The sequence below is a fragment of the Paramisgurnus dabryanus genome, chromosome 14, assembly GCF_030506205.2.
Source record: "Paramisgurnus dabryanus chromosome 14, PD_genome_1.1, whole genome shotgun sequence".
NCBI classification, from domain to species: Eukaryota; Metazoa; Chordata; class Actinopteri; order Cypriniformes; family Cobitidae; genus Paramisgurnus; species Paramisgurnus dabryanus.
The window spans coordinates 17,422,131-17,438,360 of NC_133350.1; the positions used below are offsets into that span (position 1 = coordinate 17,422,131).

The 16,230-nt window shown below is 37.8% G+C and overlaps 1 protein-coding gene across 7 annotated transcripts in view; it reads left to right on the forward strand.

Moving 5' to 3' along the window:
- Positions 1-1,466: 1,466 nt before the first annotated feature.
- atp2b4 (ATPase plasma membrane Ca2+ transporting 4) overlaps positions 1,467-16,230 on the forward strand; it is a 94,055-nt gene continuing 79,291 nt past the window's right edge. For 3 of the 7 annotated variants that reach the window (XM_065241387.1, XM_065241384.2, XM_065241386.1), the window contains exon 1: positions 1,467-2,158. The gene's annotated coding sequence lies outside the window, so the exon portion shown is untranslated. Of the gene's footprint in view, positions 2,159-2,782; positions 2,996-15,790; positions 15,901-16,230 lie in introns of those variants that run through there. The other 4 variants (XM_065241381.2, XM_065241385.1, XM_065241382.2 and 1 more) reach the window with 3 other exon arrangements.

Genomic DNA, 16,230 nt, shown 5'->3' on the forward strand with positions numbered 1-16,230 from the left:
ATTGCCGTGGTTGGACAGTGCAGATTAACGGGTGGTATAATAATACTAAGATCCCCTTCTGACATCACAAGGGAAGCCAAATTTTAAAGGGACAATTCACTTTTCTGAAAATATCATTTTCCAGCTTCCCTAGAGTTTTGGAATCTATTCAGCTGATCTCCAGGTCTAGCTGTACCACTTTTAGCATAGTTTAGCATAATCCATTGAATCTGATTAGACCATTAACATCGCGCTCGCAAAATAACCAAAGAGTTTCGATATTTTTCCTATGTAAAACTTGACTCTTCTGTAGTTACATTGTGTACTAAGAGCAACGGAAAATTAAAAGTTGCGATTTTCTAGCCCGATTTGACTCTCATTCTTGTGAAATAATCAAATAAGTTGCTGCCGTAACATGGCTGCAGCAGGCGCAATGATATTACGCACTGCCTGAAAATAGTCCCACGGTTCCAGCAGTAACAACATAAACAAGCGGCTTTCGTGGTCAACACGTAACTTCTGGTAAACTCCGCTACAAATAAATAACAACAAAGAAATTCAAACGTAGTTTATTTATATAACAAGCAAAATAAACAACACATAGATTACCTAGGAAACCAAAACATGTGTTATTTTCAACGAGGTTTTTGTTCAAGAGTTCACTAGTTTAGCAACTAGTCAGACCATTAAAAAAAACTGAAACCGGAAGTAACGTTCGGACCAGACGCATATCGCGTCACCGCACGTGCGTCCAATGAAACCGTCTATTGAAAGTTACCAATGCAGACTACTTTCAGATTGGATTGTGCTATGCTATGCTAAAAGTGGTACTGCCAGACCCGGAGATCAGCTGAATGGATTCCAAAACGGTAAAAATCAAATTTTTGGGTGGTATTTTTAAGTTCCATTATGAACTAGCACCTTTATTAAAGCAGTTTTATAATTAAGAAGAGTGCCTTGGTTTCCATTTGTTATTTTTGGTAAAAATCAAATGTTTAACTCTAGGGAGCTGGAGAATTTGCATATTTTCAAAAAAAGTGGAGTGTCCCTTTAATGACCTGTTTTTTTCACATGCTTGCATTGAATGGTTTACCAAAACTAAGTTACTGGGTTGTTCTTTTTAACATTTTCTAAGTTGATAGAAGCAGTGGAGACCAAATTGTAGCACTTAAACATGGAAAAAGTCAGATTTCATGAAATTTCCCATTTAAATCAGCATCACATTTATGCTTTTGGAGATGCTTTTATCCAAAAAGACGTATACATTGCCTTTAAACTATACTATTATACTATTCTATCAGTGTACGTGTTCCCTTTGCGTTGTTAACGCAATACTGTACTGGGCTACGGAAACACAAAAAATAATTAATTTGTGCATTCATCAAAAAGCACATCTACTAACAACAACGATTCAATCTTCCTGATGATCCACCTTAAATGACTGATCCACAAGTCCCTCCCTCTCCGCAGCCGCTCTCCCAACCCTCACACTGAATCTCGTCTTCCCTCTTTCGATTTCCAGCCACGGCAACCAGTGAGTGAAACCGTGTCTTTGTTGTTGCGCGTGAAAGGTTGCGTTTATCCGCACTTTTCTCGGCGGTTAAACGGGAGAACGAGCAAGCGGATCACCCGCAGCGAACCCGAGCAGTTAAGCCGCGGCAAACAAGAGCGAAAACTAAGCAAAACTTGGATCTGTTGAGTTCCGTAGTCAAAGCGGAACATACCTCGATCCTTCTTGCGATTATTTCCTCTTTTCTCTGGACGGGGAAAGGCTGTTGGATTGGGTTCGAGCAGACTGGATCGTTACGGGTTCGTTCACGCTGGCGTGATATAACAAGTTTCCATCTATTTATATGCGTCTATAGCCAACTCGCGGAGGTCAGATTTTACATGTAGGAAAAACAACGAATTCCGTCCTGCTGGTTGACTGGCACCAAATCTGAAGTTAGTTCACAGATGCAGAGTAAACAAACGCGCTTTACGAGCAGACATCCAAAGAAAGACTTTATTTGTCCGCGCACGGTTTTACTTAAAGACATTTTTCGTATTTATCAGGAGTTTTAAGGAGAGGGCTTGTACTGAAGCCAACAGGGGTCGTTTCTTCTGGATGCACTGAATGAGGAACGTCCCATGTGCGGCTGCCACTCTTCCTGACAGAAACAGCCATCAAAGCTCTAAGGTTTGTTTTCCCTTTTCCACTATTTTTCTTAACTTTGTTGTTTTGCAACCCACAGGTGTGTTTTGTGCGTGTGTGTGTGCATGTTCAGTGTGATATGTTGTAATGTTGCTTAAAGCTGCACGGTGTTTGCTTACCATAAATATATTTTGACCATGCCTGCTGCAAAGATTCATTTTCACAGCTTTTTGTGAGCAATTTGAATGCGGAAGAAGTGCAGTTGTCGAGGATTTACCTTTACAATTGTGGCATTATAATTTTGTTTCGCACGATTTTTCAATAAGACACCTTAAGCGTTTATTGCATGTCAATATTATGCTTGTCATTTATCATACGCACGATTTCACAATCATTTTTGTCAAGTCAAATGTGTCGACGAGAATGTGTGCTGCACGCGGGCAGTGATTACTTCTGTTTTCCAACACGGGCAAATTCACAAGGGTCTTTTGAATGGGGCAAAATGAACGGGTGCGTTTCACGCGAGGAGTAAAGTGGCTCTCTTGCTGATTGATGAAGAGGTAATCAGTCGATCCCACTGACGTCACCCACATCCACCGCGCCTCATTGGGTGTGTCCTCGCGCTATTGCGTCGAAGGGGAAACCCTGCAATTTGTTGCCTGTGATGAGACTCATTTCTCCGCTCCTCGAAGACCATAATACCTCCTCCGTTACTTCAGATAGCGAAAAATACGTTAAACAAGGGTTGTTGTTAGTCCTGTACAAAATCTAAAAGTTAACCGAGGATGTGTGTGTCATTTAATGCTATGAAGTAGTTCGTCACCTTCACGTGTCTTGTGAGGCGATAACAAACTGTACATGAGTCGTGACAGGATGTGAAAGGTAAACAAACAAGATTATAATAACATGTTTTGTGACCCCATTCATTCTTTCACAATATTCATATTGAAGTTGTGTTTGCGTAAAATGTTCTCATTGTGTTTAACGTTAAACAGCAGTCCGTTTTTATGGACATTTGTGTTATGTTGTGTTAGTTTCATTTTGTAGGTTATTCTCGATCTTTGTTGGGCTTTGTGTCTAGTAAGTAAACTAGATGTGGAAAAAATTGGAAATTAAGGTTTGGTTTGTTTACTTTACATTTACAAAGTCGTCTTGTGTGAAAGCCACCCGTATTATTTTACAGCCCACAGGGGATGTTCACGCGCTCATCTTGTGCTGCCGCGAGGATAATTTATTTTGTGGAAATTTATGAGAGATGTTTTGTATGTCCACAAAATAATGAATGTGGAAAGGCCATTTATTTTATATGCACAAATATGCTAGGTCATTTTATTTCAGCAATAGTCCAAAATAATCTAACCTATGACTAAAAGTCAAATTGACTGTGATTGTGATGCCATCTGATATATTTGCAAACAATACACTATTGATTGTTTAAACAGAGGCATCAGGCCTTGTGTACACAAATAATGTTTAATGGGAATTAATGAATTTATATTTTAGAACCAAATGGAGGATATCCGTGTGTTAAGGGTAAGCTGATATCATTGTTTAACAAATCATTGTTTGGTGAATGTGTGAGGTTGTTTATGCTTTCCATTTACATAACCTGTGGGGTGGGGGAGGCAGTGTTTGTGGCTATCAAGAACTTTTATTTTGTAGTACAGTGGTCTCTATATTATATTAGCTTGGCATCTTTTATTCACGGTAACATTTTAAACAATGATAAAACAATTTAAATTAAAATAAAATCAACAAGTAAAACAAAAAAGTTTGGCGTAGACTATATCTAAAAGTAGACCTCCAGATTAGGTTATATCCATTGTGGTAGTCCTTGCTCACAAAAAGGTTGGAGACCCCTGATCTAGTGATTACTTCAGTCAACTGATGCAATTTATTGTTCACTTGTGTTTAACCTGCAGAGCATTTGTTGCCTCTAATTAGGGGAGAGTTGTTCGGTTTAGCTCCCTCCTCTGACATGATCATGGGTGTGGGGAATATCGTCCCGTAACCCTGGTTTTCCCTTTTATGACTACTATAAATTATATATGTTGTAGCTGTATCTTCGCAGATTGCTTGGTTGAACACATAACTAGGAGCAGTTAATGAGTTTTGGTGGATTGTTACACAAGGTGGGGGATGAAGCTGTTAATTGGTCCTAACATTGTGCTGATAAAGCAGGTAAAGGCATAGTTCACCCAAAAATAAAAATTCTGTAATTTTCTCATCCTCATGTTGTTCTAAACCTGTATGAATTTCTTTTTTTTTTTGAGGAAGATGAACATTGGGCGATATGCCCCATTTTGAGATCATCCTGTCATCAGCCTGTGAGTTCGCCGATACACGATAGTATCGGGGGGCAAGGCAGTAGTTTACTCATTTATTTATTTTTTCATTTTTTTACTCATTTCTGACGTTACTTGATTGATTAATAAAAAAGAAGCGAGGGCAACACTGTCATGACCGTAACCTTCTTAAAACTGATGCCATTAATAAGAGCGCGGAAAAGCCTAGGCGCTTTTTCTTGTGTGCCAGATGGGAGGAACAAAGCTTTAGCTGGTTTTAACCCTCTGCGTGCTAACAATCTCTCTAGGACAAGGAAATGTCAGAGCCTTGCGTATTACAAGCTCATGTGCAAAAAAGAGTCCAAATCATGCGCATTACAGAAGGAGTCCATGCCGCATGCATTGCTGTCCAAGCAAGAGTCCAAGACGCGCGCATTAAGTCCAGGTGCGTGCGAGAAGGAATCCGCGTGCGTTACAAGCTCTCGCGCAAAGTGAAACCCACAAACCCTCTCCTGGGAGGAAAAGCACGCAATGCACATGTTAATGTGAAACTATGATGATGATAATAATAACCATCGCCAACTATCTTCATGAAAGCTTAATATCGTCGATATGTCTGACGATCATCAATACACTATACTATCGTCTATTGGCACAAACCTAGATGAACACAAGAATGATATTTTGATAAATGATGGTAACCACACCACTTATTGTTACAATTGACTTCCATAGTAGGAAACAAATATGGAAGTATTGTGATAAATGATAAGAAAAAAATTATAAATGATGGTAAGCACACAGTTCAAGTCAACCAGTTGGTGATGAATTTTTCCTACTATGGAAATCAGTGGTTACAATCAGCTTTGTACTTACCATCATTTATAAAAATATCTTCTATTGTGTTAATTGAAACGAGAAAATGACAGAATTTTTATTTTTGAAAGAAACTAAATGCACTACATACACCTTGAAATACAATATATACATTTTTTGTTTAGGACTGAATGTAAGGAAAAACCTATGCACTATGTTACTCTTGTTTAATTCTTAAACAGATTGAGACAGAATTATATATTTTTGTATTTTCTTTTTAAGATGCATTAGTATTGTCCTTAAAAAAATGTAAAATTTCCCTGCATGGTGCTTGTTTTGGTGCAATATGTTAAACAGATATGTTTCACTGCTTGCCCTGGAGTAGGCTGTTATTTGGGACATTAGCACTACTAAAGAATTGAACGTTTGTACCAGGGTTAAGTGTGGCGGTGTGATGATAACCAAGGTCAGGTGATTTTTCTCATCGGCGAGTTGTTTTCCTCCACCTTTTTGGTTTGATGGAAGAGGAGTGCAGTTGGCGAACCTTGCAGGGATGCCACATGTCACATTAGTTCAGCTTGGGTGAAAGAGTGAGCATGTAAATAAATGCATAAATAAGTAATTTTGTGTTAGTAACGGGTTCTGCGGGGGGGGGGGGGGGGAATAGATGCATAGGCAGGAGAAAGATCACTGCTGACTGCTAAAATAGAGGTGCCACCTTGTAACAGATGCTCACATTCGTTCAGCTGGAAAAACAAACATGCCTTTTTATTTGTATGTTCCAATCATGGCGAGCTTCAACAATTGTGTTTTCACTGGGAGCTAGTGGAGGATGGTTTCATCACCCACCTCGTAACTGGCTGTAGTGTGAAGATGCACGCTCTTGCTTTCATGTCTTTCTGCCTCAGTTTCTCTGTCCTCTGTTTCTCATTCACTCACTCCATTACTCGCTTTTCCTTCCTCTATTTATCTTTCACCCTCCCTTTTCTGTGTGACTTTTTTTTTTTTAATGAGACACTGAGGGTGTGTTTGTGTACGGTCATGTTTGAGTTTGTATGATTGTTGATTATCCATGTTAGTTCTCTATAGCTGTATTTGCAGTTGCAGTGACATTAGCTAGTAAGAATGGAGAGCATGCCTTTGTTTGTGCTATAACATTGCTGGGTACCTATGTGTCTTTCCATAGTTGGCGTGTTACTAACCCTCGTCTTCTGAATGCAAGCACATTGCTCAAATTGGCAGTATGAGAGTGAGGAATGCTGTGTGACATGGCACAATGGTTGTCATTCTTTTCAAACAATGTATGTCTCATAAAATTGGACCTTCAAAGTACCACACATTTATCATTGTAAAAATCTATCCCTTCAAACCACTCCTAAAATGGATAATGAAAAACAGCATAGGCCTATTCCTTTGTGCATTCACAGAATGTAACAAAATTTATAGGAAAAACACAAGATATTTCAATAAAAGCAGAATATATAGAATATAATTGAAGTATATATGTACTTTTAAATGAATAATTAAATTCCTGAGTGACCACAAAAGTTTAATTACAGGTTGGTCTAAGTAGTTTTATCAAATAAAGTCAAATAAATGGCACAAGCTGAAGCGAATGGCTAGTGTTCATTAAAGTGGTAACTATAGCAACATCAGGGTTATCGAGTGTTTTACAGGTGGTTTGCTGGTGAAGCTTAGTGCTAATGCTTCATTTAATTCTTTTTATGGTAACTCTGCATTATGCCACATATGGTATAGCATACCTAACCAGCTAAACAGTTTGCAGGACCTGGTTTATGCTCCAAACAAGCGGTGACTTTTACGGCAGAATACACTTTTTCTTATTAGATAAAATGCATTTCAATTTGTAATATTTTAGGACCAGTGCTTTTTTCAAAATTCAGTGAGAAAACCTGGTCTGGGCCCAATGAGACAAAGCAGCCTTCCTAGCTTTATCAGAATGATAGCACTGCTCCTACAGCCCACGCAGCAATGGCAGTTACATAATGATTACTGATGTCTCCCAGCGCAACTGCTAGAGTCAATCGACATCCACTGCTGGCCTTGTACTGTGGGCCATGGTGGGCGGCATAGTCAATAACCCAAGCCTGGTTGGAAGATCGTATGAAAAAAATTAAAGGACATAACGGTGACAAAGCTTTGTAGAGAAAATTCCCAAAGAGGGCAACTCACAGAAATTGGTTGTCATCTAGATTGTTCGACATTTACTTATTTATTGTTACTCTTAAAGTAGAATATTGAGACAAAACATCTATAAAAACACAAATAACACACATAAAATAGTCAAATTACAATCATCAATACAAATAATTGCTTCTTACTGAAATGAAATATCTATAAATTTCAGATTCTGAATCTGAAATATTAACTGAAGTCACAGATAAGAAAATGCCACTTGATGTTTAGGGCATAAAATAGGGTTCCTCAATAGTTTTTCGCCATGGGCCAAATTTTGCCAATACAAAGCCTATAGACCGTTTCAGCAGTAACAACATAAACGAGCCGCTGTCGCGGTCCGCACGTAACTTCCGGTAAACAACAAAGTTCTTTAAACATAGTTTATTTATATAAAAAGCAAACAAAACAACACATAGATTACCTAGGAAACCAAAACATTTGTTATTTTCGACGAGGCATTTGTTCAAGAGATCAGTTTAGCAACTAGTCAGACCATTAAAAAACGAAACCGGAAGTAAGGTTTGGATCCAGACGTGTATCACGTGCATCCGATGAAACCGTCTATAGGGCCACTGACCACAATACTTGCTCTGCTATTTTTGTTGTTGATGCTGCTGTTTTTTAACAAACCAAGAATCTGGATTTCCATACAAGCCAACTGTTCTTGCTCATCTCCTCACTGGATATACTCACCATTTAATAGTGGTTCAATGGGTCACACAACTAACAGTTTGGATCATACAGTGTTTTTCCATGCAAAGATTGGAACATATTTTCGATCAGAAAATTAAAGGATACTGTCGCTTTAAGAGCGAGGTATGCACAGAGTCACATACTGTATACTGCAGCCTTTTTCTCAATTCTCTTCACTGCGCATGCAATCTATATCGCCTGTAAGCTTGCTGCTAAAGATTTAATATTCTTTACGCGAGGATAGTAATAACTTGACAGGACGATGTTGGCAGAAATTTTGTGCAACGATCCAGATGGTCGATGACAAATCAGTACTGCTTGCTTCCTGTACAGTTTGTGGCTTTGCGTGACCCCAAATGGAAAGTGAAAGTAAACGAGAGTGTGTGTTCAAGTGCGATTTAAATACCCGATTACTGAACTTCATACACCACAATAATTACCCAACCAAGTCTGTAAGAGAATGCAAAAGCATTTCAATATATTTTTCCTCCCTATAAATCAAGATGCATTTTGGTATCCCAACTGCAAGGCACAATTTGTGAGTCCTGTGATATGTAAAACCTAAGTCTGACAGACACTAAATAGATAAATATTAATAAATATATATTAGGAAATAAATATTAGGCATGACAAATTTTTATTTTGTTTCACCGGTTTTCTGCTTGTCTCTCGTTTACTGTAATTACCTTTGTGTTATATTGGCCTCATATCGGCAAATTGACAGTACTGCCATTAAAAACCCATATCGGTTGACCACTAGTCCTACTTAAACAAGGTGGTTAGAGATAGTGATGTGCCATCAGACAACCATCTTGATTCACACAATTTAAGAGCTTTAAAGGTGATGTTCTGAAACAGTCTGAGACAATTTGTATTTTTAAAGGCCTGATTTCACTAATATGTGTGGACTCTATATAGTTATAGTTATTCTTCTAGATATCATCATAATTTGAACGCCCTTTAAAGCCTAGTCCCAGACTGGAATGCACGTGTGGGCCTAACTCAAAATAACTTGCACTGACATATCTTAAATTATATCATTGCCATTGTTTCGTCTCAATTCACACCAGTAATGTTTTTCAAGTCGCATTCATAAAAGCTACTTTAATGTTGTAATTTAATTAATGCTTACTCCTGTCTTTTAAACTGGGCTATACCGTAATTTAAACTCAAACTTATTTATATTGTAAGTTAACTAAATGTTTTATTCCACTTTTATTAAGATTCAAAAAGTTATTATCAAGCTGCTGACAAACACAAAAGCACTAAAATTATAAACCTGGCTTAATGTTATCAACATTCCTCAAAAATTAACTACTTCATCAGCCATTTGATCTCACTAAGGAATGTGTCTTTGGCCTTTACTGGCCAACAATTTTTTCTCTCCAGTTGAAAGATGAAAGCTGTCAGATACCCTTGCAAAGGAGAGAAAATGAGATGCGGATGAGGAGAGAAGTGCGATGAGAGGGATTAATGTCTCAGACAGTATGACAGACCCATTAAACAGATACTGTAAATTTCCTAATTAAATGTTTTAAGAGACAAGAGTAAGGAAGCTCTCCATTACCAAACTCATGGAATCACAGTTTGACTGTAGGACACAACTAGTGGTGCTTCAAAAATAGCCTTTTATCTCGATTTAAATATTTGCTCTGTCCATCATATTATCGATATAGATTACTACAGCAGGATTCAAGTAGTAAGAAAATCCAATTGCTTTTAGAACTACATTGTGTCCTTTTTTTTTAAAGAAATGCCAGTAAAGAAAATGAATAGAGTAAAATACCTCCAGAATCAAGGCTGCTTTTAATAACTTTGGCACTCACTGATGTGCTCTTTTGATTTGGTTTGCAGTGAGTTTAAAGACGCTGTGAATAGGGGTGTGCCGGTTTCAGAATTGGTGATGACGGTTATGACATGAGTAAAATGTGACGGTTCATAACATAACCGTCGGTGGGGGGCGTTTTGCTCGTTTAAATGCTCGTGGATTGACGGGAAACTGTCATTTTACTACAAAATCATGAATGTGATGCCAAGTGTGTTTTAAACAGTAATAACTTTGAACAATTTAACAAAAAGCAATGAAATATTTAACACACTGTTGCCAGAAAACTGCGCTGTCACTCTATCATCTATCATCTATTTTAATAATCTTCAGAGAAACAGATTTGAGCGTTGGGCTTTTTATGTCTGTAATTGTGTCTATATCTGTCATTACACGGACCAGAACAGCACGAAAACAATGTGGATTAAAAGCATATTGAAGAGGTTTTGCTCATAAATGCAGGTAAAAGAAAGTAATGTGAATTTGAGATTATTATTAAACTGCACTATGCGCTGCAAACGCAGCCGGTGTAAAAGCACAATGGCCACGCGCAGCAAACGCTCTCTGCAGACGCGCTGCACAGTGCTCACCCGGCGTTTGAATAAACTAAACACTGAGATACTTGCTCTACGTTTCTTTTAAAATTAACAGCAAGACAACTAGCTGTGAATGTGCGTTCAAGAGAGTTAGTAGATTAGCATGGGAGGATGTGAACTTGAAAAGCGGAGTGTACCGACGCCTTTCCGCGGTTAAAACAACATTCCTTCTCATGGTCATTCATGTTTATTTGATGCTATATATTAACTTAAAGGAAGACATGATTTGAAAGGTGAGACTTTGTTTAATATGTTTAATCTCAAAAGTAACCGAAAAGTAACCTGGTTTGTCATGTCAGCGCGTTGTCAGTGTCTGCTCCGCTTTGTATTTTTCACTGCGTGAGAACGTGAGGGGACTGTTAACAATTGTTTTTAATTAGTATTTAAAAATTCTTTATGATAAATTTTTATATATATATATATATATATATATATATATATATATATATATATATATATATATAAAATATTATAAAATACTTTAATAACACGGTTTTGGCGGTTATAGAGTTCTAATGACGGTGTTCAACTATAACCGTCGGTCTCACGGTTATATAATGACCGTCACACCCCTAGCTGTGAATGCACAATTTTCCATCGTGTGTCAACTTTAGACATGAATTTTAAAAGGATGTAAGATGTATTAAGAAAACTTAACGGTTTTATTACCCTGCAGGCTCCTGTTAAGTCACAGCCATGAACCATAATTTACTTTGTGTCAGTCAGAGGAATTGGACATATTGTAGTCCAGGATGAGTCATTATTTTGGTCACTTTTAGCAGTTCCCTTGAATACGGATTGCTTCCACATGGACTACAAGTGTCAAAAACTAACTCAAATTGTAATTAATGTTTTTTATAAGTATTGCTGGACAATGCTTTGGCTCAGTCGGTAGCCCTGTTGCCTCACAACAAGAAGGTTCCCGGTTTGAGGTCTGGAGGTCTTTCTGTGTGGTGTTTGCATGTTATCTCTTTGTCAACGTGGGTTTACTCCAGGTACTCCGTTTTCCTCCCACAGTTTAAAGACATGCAGTTTAGGTGAATTTGAGATGCCAAATTGTCCATCCCCAACTTAAATTACTTGTGTGTATATTTACCTGTTCACGCCATGAATATAACCATTTATGCAGGAATGGCATTAAGAAAGAAATAAAGATATTAGTATTGTAAAGGTTTAACATGAGTATCTTGTGGAAATTGATACAGGTTTACCTTACATTACATAAAAAAAATCTCAGATGGAATCCTCAAGTTTTTATAAAACTACCTTCTAGCCTTAGCTGGTTTCACTTTTTACTAATAAGGATCATGTATATTTAGCCTTAAGAGTCACATTTTAAAGTTTCTTTACATGTTCCACCACATAGTTTCCAAGAAAGAACCATGATGCTGGGAGACCAGTGTTCATAAATAGCTTTAGTAGCTCATCTTTAGTGCTTTAAATATGCTACACTTCTAATATATCTTTGCTGTGCAGTGTCATGTTTTCAGCAAGACGCCAACAACACTTTGTTGTTTACGAAATTTGAAGCTGAATTATAAATTATGAAATATTTTGCTGTTATTCTTTGCCATGCTTTAGCTGGTTGTTGTTTGTGTCTCAGAGGTAGCAGACAGAGACACAGTCCTAATTTAGCTGCTGGGCGATGTGCCAGCTGGGTAACTCTTGGGCATGACTGCTCCTCTCAAGGCCTCTCTAAACTGTCTTGTGGGGCTACAGTGTTGATGTGTGAATGAAGGCTGGCTGCTGACCATTGCGTTTCTGCTGGCGATTGCAGAAGTAGCCTATCTCTCACTAACAACATGCAGTTGTGCTTCAAAGCATTTTTTTAAGAGGTCATTAGTGGTCAGCTGTTTAAACAAGAGTACACTTAAAATTTACAAACGCCATTTGTTTCCCGTCTATTAGAAATGCTATTGTTATATTATTTTTGTTTGATTAAACAGATGCAGTTATTGGACATTTCCATACAGCCTATCACTAGTAAAATCACACTAAATTATTACATTTTTAGATTATTATTATTTTATACAGTACTGTGCAAAAGGGCACCATGCTAGGATGCTACCATAAGATTTGTTGTTTTTGCAATTGTATAGTGATCATACCGGTATATAATTATTTCTCAGTCTCTTTATTAGAATACAACCAGAAAATACAAGAAATGTGTATGTAGTATTAAAAACAGTATAAAGGTATAAGCTGATGTGTCAAGTTTTTAGAGTAAATCCCCTTCCACTTGAGCAATAAATAGCAGCTAGCTGCAGGATCTCTTAAAAATAAATGAAATTAAATCCTAATTTCTAATTCTAATGGAATGACTTCAGGACTTCAGTCTCCTCAAAAAAGCTCAAGATGTGTTTCGTGCCAAGAGACGTCACACTAAATACTGACTGATGCCTGAAGAAGACGTTTAAATTGATTTGTTTTTAATTTTGTGTACACATTTCCTGTATCTTAAAAAGAGTGAAAAATAAATATGGATGGACATTAAAACTTTGCTAAAACAACAGAGCTGGTGATGGTGGCCTAAGACTTTTGCATAGTACTGTATATATTGTTTCCCTGAGGTCCATTTATCAGTGTTATTTTTTCATTTAGTTTTCCTTAATCATTTTAAATTTACTCTGATCCTTAAAGTTAGACCCGTTCTATTGCTGCTGTGCTTTTGAGACTTTGTTCTCCTTCTTACCTCATTATTACCAGATAGGCCAAGCTTTTGATCAATTGACGGTATCAGCCGCAACAACTAAACAAATTGCTTTTGTGGACTAAACGTAACTTCCGGTAGACTTTGATATAGAATTTAATAAAAGTCCCTTTACAGTAGTTTATTTCTGACCAAGAAAAGGAATAAATAACAGGTAATTTACCTTTGTTCATATATCCTATCTAACAATTATCAACTACTACATTGATTTAACGTTACTGTGTAAAATTAAAGTATCAAGGTCCTTGAATTCTTGCCTGTCTGCCAAACCTCTCTGCACAGTTGTGATTTATGCCCGTCGTCTCTCCTTGTCTTTTTACCAAACCAAAACGTTTTATTTTCGACAAGGTTTTTGTTTCCGGGAACAGTTTAGCCGATCGATAAATAAATACAGACTGGAAGTTTACTTCGGTTCAGGCGCGTAACTACGACAACAGCATGCATTCGATGAAACCAACTATAGGTGTCATTGTCACTGTGGCTAGTCATAAACCAGTGTTTGGGGTTTCTTAAAGTTTTTGCACTGGGTTTGTAAAGCGCCACACCACCATTTAATAAAATATCAAGCCAAGTTTTTTAAGTCTTATTTTTTGTAGCATGTAAAATGACTGGAAATCACAATGTGATGTATGAATGTTTTTAATTCCATATTTTTATTTTCCACGTGATTTGTTTCCACTTTCCATTAGTGGTGTTTGGGGAAGTTTCGCATATATCTGGGTGGAAACTGTTGTGATCTTTATCCACGCCATGTAATAATTCCATAGTATGGCAATGAATGTAGAGTTGAGGTTGTGGCCTGCACAGGGAGGGTAAAATAGGTCAGGAATTCAAGAGTGTCCACAACCCACATGCCTACCCTGCACAAGAACTCTCAGTTTTGAAAACAGGCTGTAGTAAGCGATGAATTGCAAGCGTGTGAGTCTAAGTCAGGGGGGAGTGAAAGAAGGAGTCTTTGTGGATAGTCCTCTTTCCCAACTTTTTCCACTGCTGCGTAAGGCTGACTGTTAATGCGGTTTTGTGTGTGACAACTAGCATAGCAGAATGTGTTGGGTTAGGAGATACGCCTAGTGCTGGACAAGAATTTCTGTGTGTTTTCAGTCCCCATCACAACTGAGTCTTTACAAGAAATTCCATTATCCCATTTAAAAAAAGTCCCATTGTGGTTCCCAAATGTTCTGTGTTTGTGAAGAAGTTGCTTAAGTGGTCAAACTTGTTCTTAATGCATATGAGCAATTCCAGCATTATGGATTTGACATTTGCAGTTGTAACTTGTATATTGAATCATTTGTTTATATTTTTCTAAACCCCTGATGATAAAGTCCAGACATCAGAAAATTCTAATCTACAGACGTGGCGACAAAAAAGAAGCATGTTGTTTATAGGCAAGATTAAATGCACAAACCAGAACCAATAATACCCAATGAATGAAAAAGGGTTGTTTCTTTATGAAACTAAAAATATGTGTTTATTTTGAATTTTGCATATGCATTTATTAGGAAATAATGGATCATTTCCAGTTCATTGTAGTGCAAATTTTTCATGTAACTCGAGTTGAATCTTAAGCAGCATAATTGGCATTCGCCAGAAGATAAACTGCGTTGAATTGGATTTCTTACAGGGTCATTGGCTGACATTGGGTGGGGCTCTGTGGTCAAGCTCCCATCAGCCAATTTCCTTGCCGATGTCAAAGATAAACCAGAGATGGATAGATGAGCTCATGGGCCGCAGCTGGGCTTCAACTGAGCAGGCTTAAGGTCTTTTGGTCACTCCCTGCGGCTCAATCCAAAGTCATGAGGGAATGAGAGAGACGACTGAGATCAGATGTGTCAACTGTTGAACCCCTCTCTGTCTAAGACGGCACTTGATTCTGTCTCTTTATGACAAAGCAAAAAGCTTTTACTAGATCAAAACAGGCCATACTGTTGTTGACAGCTTCACAGTTGGTACGCCATAATGTTGTGCTGTTCTTTAATAAAAACAAAACGGGCGAATGTTACGTTTTAAATATTAATGAAGAATTATTTATATCTAGTGACCAAAAAAGACATTTGACCTGGGCTAACAAGCATCCAGCCGAAACACATTGGCAACTGTATAGCCAACATTTTTTTAACAAAATAAAAATCTTGTATATTATTTATTGTGTACTGCTGCATTTGCGTTGGGTTTACTCATAGGGGTTTTATTGTCAGAGTCACAATTTTCATTCTTGACAGTTTGATCCTCAGAGAGGAAAAGATTGTGTTATGATCCTGTCATGGTGTTAAACTTATCAAAACTTTTAACAGAGTTGCAGACATATTTTTGTGTGCGTGTCTACAGAGAGCATGACTAAAGCGTTCCAATGCAGATAGGCCAGCTGAATGGAAAGAAATCACAAGGGTGTGTCTGTCTGAGAGCTACTCAGCCATTCGTTGACTGTTGACATTTGGTGTTAAAGCCTCTGTTGTCGGCTAATAATTTGTAGCATAAAAGAAGCCTCAGCTGTAGCTGCCTATTGCATGACGATAACCATACACAGATTCACATTTTTTCATCCTTTTCTTCCAGAGCAAGGCGGCCTTACAAGCAGAGTCTGACATCTGTAGATGCTGTCAAGATTCTGAGAGGTTCTCCAGGGAACACTTTTAGGCTGAGAAGGTTCAGTGAAAGTATAGGAGGTATGAGGACATGAAATTCATTTCATTTAGAGAGGAATGACCTGGCAAAACTAACAGCCGGGCAGAACTGTTGATGTAAATTGAGCCAACCAGACAAATGTGATTGCGCAGACAAATCCCAGACCTGGTATTAAGATGCATTTTGATCGATCGGATCAATGCATAAGCGGACGAGAGTGACACGTGTCGATTCACACCTGGTGTTTTAATCTGTCTCTTTTGTCCACTTTTAAATACTTCTCTACTGATTACTTTGTGGGGATGGTCTTTTGACGAGTATTTAAAACTTATGTCAGAGTACCGATCCTTGTGTTGTCAGTAAACATGCTG